Source organism: Pocillopora verrucosa, chromosome 12 (genome assembly GCF_036669915.1).
Source record: "Pocillopora verrucosa isolate sample1 chromosome 12, ASM3666991v2, whole genome shotgun sequence".
NCBI classification, from domain to species: Eukaryota; Metazoa; Cnidaria; class Anthozoa; order Scleractinia; family Pocilloporidae; genus Pocillopora; species Pocillopora verrucosa.
Window position 1 is genome coordinate 1,327,352 of NC_089323.1, and position 5,915 is coordinate 1,333,266.

The window sequence follows — 5,915 nt, forward strand, 5'->3', positions numbered from 1 at the left end:
TATTTTGTTCAGTGAAATTGCTATTTTTTTACCTTTACAAATTTAGATGCTTCCGAAGAGAACAAGATGCAACAAGGCTTCTGCTCTTAATGCCTGAAGTTGTTGAAAACGACTACGAGGTTTTCGTTTCGCCAAAATGACACTCAGATCTATTCCTTTATTGCAATCAGTTATGTGTAAAATAATTTAAAGGTTTCTTTTCTTGTACACAACCAGGAGCTTGTCCACCAGGTTTTAATTACATTGAAACTCTAAGCTTTTGATAAGCAAAGAAACAGTTTGTCATTTGCAAAAGGTGGTGAAATTTTAATTTCAAAAATGTGATTTGCAAACTTCGCAGCCATATGTGAATTGATCTTAATGGTTTTTCTACGTCATAAATTACTTTGATGCAATTTGCAATTATCTTTACAAAGAATTGATTATAACTTTTATAAAATAACTTTTTTCCAATCCATTTTAATGAAATCTAATTCCATCAGTGCCAAGATTGCCATTCTAAGCTTAATTTGAAGAAGTAATCATCAGAGATGATGTTGTTGAATTTACTGACCATATGTTAGAGACATAAGACCTACTCTCAGGGGTGTGGCCAGCCTCTAGTCCCGTGGGCCCGGCCTACAATTGTTTTCCGCCCGCTTGACTTTTCTAATATGACTCTTACAAATGTTGAAACAAAAATTGAAATTTCTCAGGAAAAAGGCCTACAACAAGTCAAAGAGCTGGCTACAACGGCCTGCTTTCAATCAAACGAGTTTGATCAATTTTAGTCCATTTATCAAACACTCGTCAGTTTGTTTTAGAGAACGACAACAGAGATAAATTGTCCATGTAATCTAAACAAGGAAATCGGGAAACAGAGTTTACTTTAAGTAAAGTTTCCATTGCTGTGACATTTAATGTATGTGACATGGAATTTGTTGTTTTCATTAGGAAAATATTTACGCCAATAAATTAGGGAAACACTTGAAGTAAGCCATGTAGTCCTCAATGGGAATTATTTTGGTGAAAATGTTCATGAATAAATGTAAATCTAGGCCGTAGTTAAAAAGGTTCAGGGCTTCAGGATAAAACTTGCCTTTTTTTGAAAATTTCCTGTTCAAATTTTTTTCATGGCTTTAAATTTACCTTAGTATAATTTGGAGATGTCTGATGATATCTTTCTTAGATTTAAGAATTTATACTTAGGTATTCAGAGCACGCTTTGTAATTAGAACCCGTTATGTGGTCAAAAGTTTAAGGTATACTGTATCACAGCTGTTTTAAAAGAAATTTTTGTCAAATCAATGTTAATTTTTGACAGATTTTCATAACTACCATTGGTATATGCTGATATAAAATGTAATAGTTAACCTTGCACATGGTTGAATATGATGTAACGTAGGATTTTAAAAACTAGCTGGGTCAATTTCGACTAAACATACTTTTTATAATGTCAGTGTATATGGTGTGAATTGTTTTAATGCTATTTGTATTTAAAGCTGAAGCTATTTGTTCATTTACCTTAGTTTTTATTCATTAACTCATTAACTCCCAAGTTCTGAAGAAAAATTCTCCCAACTGTTAAGAATGTGTTTGTTTGTTGCTTCATTCTGAGAATTCGATGAAACGTAACTTTTCTAGTGAAAAATAATCCGCTAGTTTAGATTTTCTCTAATTCTTATTGACACCATAATTGTCGGTGCATTAATTTTGTGAGGAGAATTTAAGTTATGATCAATCTTGGGAATAAATGGGTTCATTTTAGTGTCTCCGTTTAGCGTGTACTTTTCTTAATGCCTTGAACAATTTAATGCAGTTTGTATTGTACTTTTTCTTACTTTTTTGTGTAAGAGAAATAGAGAGTGTATAAAATACAAAAACTGCGTATGTTTTCATTGTCTGTCTCCATATTCTAAGGATTCGCGTGAGATGCAGGGAGAACAGATCCTACGGGGACTTCAATGCTTGTTTTGACCCGCGCGCGCCAAGTTGATAATCTTTGCAGCTGACAGTGTACTGACATTCCATGTTTCAAGCCCCCACCCACTTAACAAACGCTCGTCGACTCTTCGATTGTGTCTCTTTCACAGTCTACCGTTCTCCATATTGTCACACGATTTTGAATGCCGACGGACGTGTTCATACTGTTACCTGTGTGCGCCCTTTTTACCTTTTTACATCTTTTCACATTTGTGCATCTCTTTTTTCTCCTTCCTTTTGTTCCTTCCCTTTTTTTCATCGTACTTTTCCTTTATTCCCATTTTTACGCGCACTTCTTTCATCGCCCTCAACTTTATTCTTCTACGCGCTTCATTAGACGCGACTATCTCCTTGTCTGTTTCAGTTTTCATTCGTCTCAATCCTCGTGCAACGTCAGGTCTCTTACAACTCATATACCTCCTTACTTCCCCAGAGTAGTTGTTATTATGCTTATTTTGTTCACTTTAGGACGGTGTCCTCTTAGCATCATGTCTAGTAAAATCTTAGTTTTCCTTTCGACTCATTCCCAGTCCACAGGGGTCTCAATTTTAAGTCTCACTTGCCAGTGTTTGCTCTCCTCGGTCCTCTCATCACAGTAGCAGCTATAAAACGAAAGAGCTCCCTCCAAGTCTCTGCGACATAATCGATGCATTTTGTTGGAAACGAGTCCTTCAATGTCCAAATTAAGGCATCTTCTGTCATCAAATTGGGAATGGATCAAACTCTCGCCCAGGGTCCACCTACATCGCGAGTCCAAGATGGCAGCAGTCCAACTGTACAGACTTCTCCGAGTCGGTAGCCGTCATCTTGGATGTAGACGCAGAGAGGACCTTGAAAAAGTGTTTTGACAAGACAATAATCAAGAAAGGTTATGTTGTTGTAATGCTTCCTAAGAGGTAGTCGATGAAAACCTTTGCGTCAATCAAAGAAAACGCAGCATTTTCCAGCGCAGTCGTGACTCGTTTGACTTGAAGACACAGAGATGGCGAGGTGATTAAGACTTTAAATTTCAAACTCTTAAAGGCGTGAAATATTTCTGAAACAAAATCATTCACGAACATCACTATTAATTCTGAATAATGTAAATTCGATTCACGTTTACTTTAGATAATAAATTTTACTCCCATTTTGCCAATCATACAAAGAAATCAATACACTAAGCAATGCCTTCAACAAGACACAGTTACACAGTTGTAAATCTCCATCCTCATCCTCAGTAGAACTATGCTATCACAAAGGGGGAATAATCGCGGAAGAATAACCGCGCTTAAGACCTTCCTATCTACCTACTTTCACATTTAACGTGACGTTCAGCTAAGATCAGCAAACTGTTTCTTTTTTTCTTCATTTTAAACGATTCCAATCCTAATAGTGGCATCATATTTGCATAAGAAAGCTAATGTCAACTTGAGACTCTGCATTTTTTTTTGGATGAAATGAAACACAACAAACCAAAGATACCACGTACTTAAAACACTAACCGTTTAAACATTTTCTTCCACATGACGCTCTTAACGGGCTCAACGAGCTGCCAAAATTCTCTTCAAATCCGTTTTCGTTCGTGTGATAGCTTGACTTCTATTTCGATTTGACAGTTCAGTTCGACAGTTTGACTGTTAAACCTTAGATGAAGATTTGTAGACACCAGTTGAATAGATTTATGAATTTGCTTAAGGGCGAATGAACGCAATGATATCAAAATTGATTTTCTTTAAGCTCAGCTCACTGAACTACAAGTCTGCTGTCAGCTGATTAACGTGGACGCTATTTTAGTCCCTTGAATTTCTCATTTCTCAATGCGTCAGCAATTGAAATTATATTCATGAAACAGGGACGCATTTTGTGACACAAATCTTGGCAATGACTGGTGTAAGCCGCAAAGGTACAACGGACGATTACTGGTCATTCTGATTTTTTGGTCATTGTTAACGTAGTACTTGTGGTCATAAGCATGATCCTGAGCAGACCCTTGCAAAAGTTTCACCAAAACTGCAGAGACCTGGAGATTTTCGCTTAAACACACAACATTGGAGTAATATCAAAGTAAGCAAAACAAATTATTTTTTATTTTAATGAAGCCTTTTGAATTTTCTGAAACACACTTGCAAGTGCAATGACAGCTGAATGTTCCTAATAAAGAAGAAATAACCTTGGCTTTGCTCTCTAAAATAATGACTTAATATTTAGAAAGCAATCATATGAATTGAGTGATCAGTTCCGTAATGTTTACCCTGAAACGGCATTTAAAAAATTGAAAACCATTTCTAGCTTACGCACAGAACTCATGTTGTGCTTCTTGTGTTGTTTTGCTGCTCGTCTGTCTTCGTCATTTAAAATGATAAGTTTGTTTGGGACATTAGGATTAGTTTTTTTTTAGCAAAATAACTGGCCCAGCTATGACTGCCCTATTTACCGGACCAGGTAGGAATTCGCATTAGCTGATCTTTTTTTATTTTTTTCTCAGTTTAACACAGAGAACTCTTACACAATAAACTTTCAGCACCTTTGCTCTCTCAAAGTTCAAAGCCCTCTTACTTCATAACTTTTTCATTCAGTACGATGGTGTTGTAGTCTTCACGGCTTACTGTTATGAAAAATTCCTAAACTACACAGCATTGAATCGTTGTTTTTAAGTGCTTCTTAATAATTGTGTGCTGAATATAATACGCGCCTATCAAAACAACCTTTCCATTTACTATGAAGCGAAACTGACGACGTACATCTAAAAAGTTCTGCTTTGATTCTTTTTTATCCCTTAGTATTGATCAAAGGATCAACAGTTTTTAAGGAGAGATCAGTGTATTGTGTTTCAACAACGAAGTGATTGAACGAATATTTATGGAAGATTTTACGATGATAACCCGTGTGGACATAGACGAGCATGCATCACTCCTGCACCGCTCAAGCTATTGCCTGCCTCTTCCAAACGAAGACAGGCAAAACAAAAGATCCATCAAAGTGTGGGCAGTAGGCTTTGCCTTGCTGTTACTATGGAATGTTGGTGGCCCATGTGTGTACATGATTCGTAGTGTAAATTGTTTCAAAGACAATTCCACTGTCTATTTTTTGTGAGAAAGGCGCAGTGTTTCCATTTTCCGAAGAACTGGTGATAACATGGCTTTCTACACTCTCTGTTTTCACAATCATCATCATCTTGGCACTGCAGAAAGTTCCAGATTTTCTTGGATACAAAGCCATCCTCCATCAGCTGAAATTTCTTCCCTCCTGTTGGACTCTGATGATTCTCTTGTTTGTATCCTTGACCAGATACATCAAGCTCGCTATATCTACCAAATCCATCAATTCCTGGATGATATTGATGGGTTTGGCTTTTAACTATATTCTTAGAACTTTATTTGTTGGCTTTTTTAATTATACGCAGTTAGATTTTTTGAAGCGTCAATATCCCAGTTATATCTTTGTGTTGTCAAAGCTTTCCGTGCTGGTGTTATTTGCCATCTCTCTAATGAACTTGCTTGCCACCATTTTAGAACTTACTGTTCAAGTTCATAAGGCGAATCGATCTATGGGAGCACAACACTCAGAATATTTTGAAATGATAAATGATCATTTGGCGCAATTTTCGATTGAGTATCGAAAGTAATCGGAAATTTGCTTCACCACGCTCTGTGATTGGTCCAGAAAATTTAAACTCTCGCTCCCTTCGGAACTAATCAGATGCAACGCTAAACTCAATTGCGACTCGTACCCTCGCGTGTTTCCACGACCTTTGCAGTTTTGCTTGGTTTTACTTTGAATTCGTATCTGTTCTTTGAGATAATTTCCTCTCCTCTGATTGTCCGATGTATTAACTTTGGCTTTGGTTTCAAGACACGCAATCGAAATGCACTATTAGGAATTCTATTACTTTCTATCTATGCGAACGACCGAGAAAATGGCTCTAACGAATTGTAAATAGCCCGTTCCCCATCTCTCTGGTTAAAAAAGCACAT

At 36.8% G+C, this 5,915-nt stretch overlaps 1 pseudogene; it reads left to right on the forward strand.

The window, feature by feature from the left end:
- Window positions 1-4,815: 4,815 nt before the first annotated feature.
- Window positions 4,816-5,566, forward strand: LOC131783063 (uncharacterized; annotated as a pseudogene).
- The last annotated feature ends 349 nt before the right edge of the window (window positions 5,567-5,915 follow it).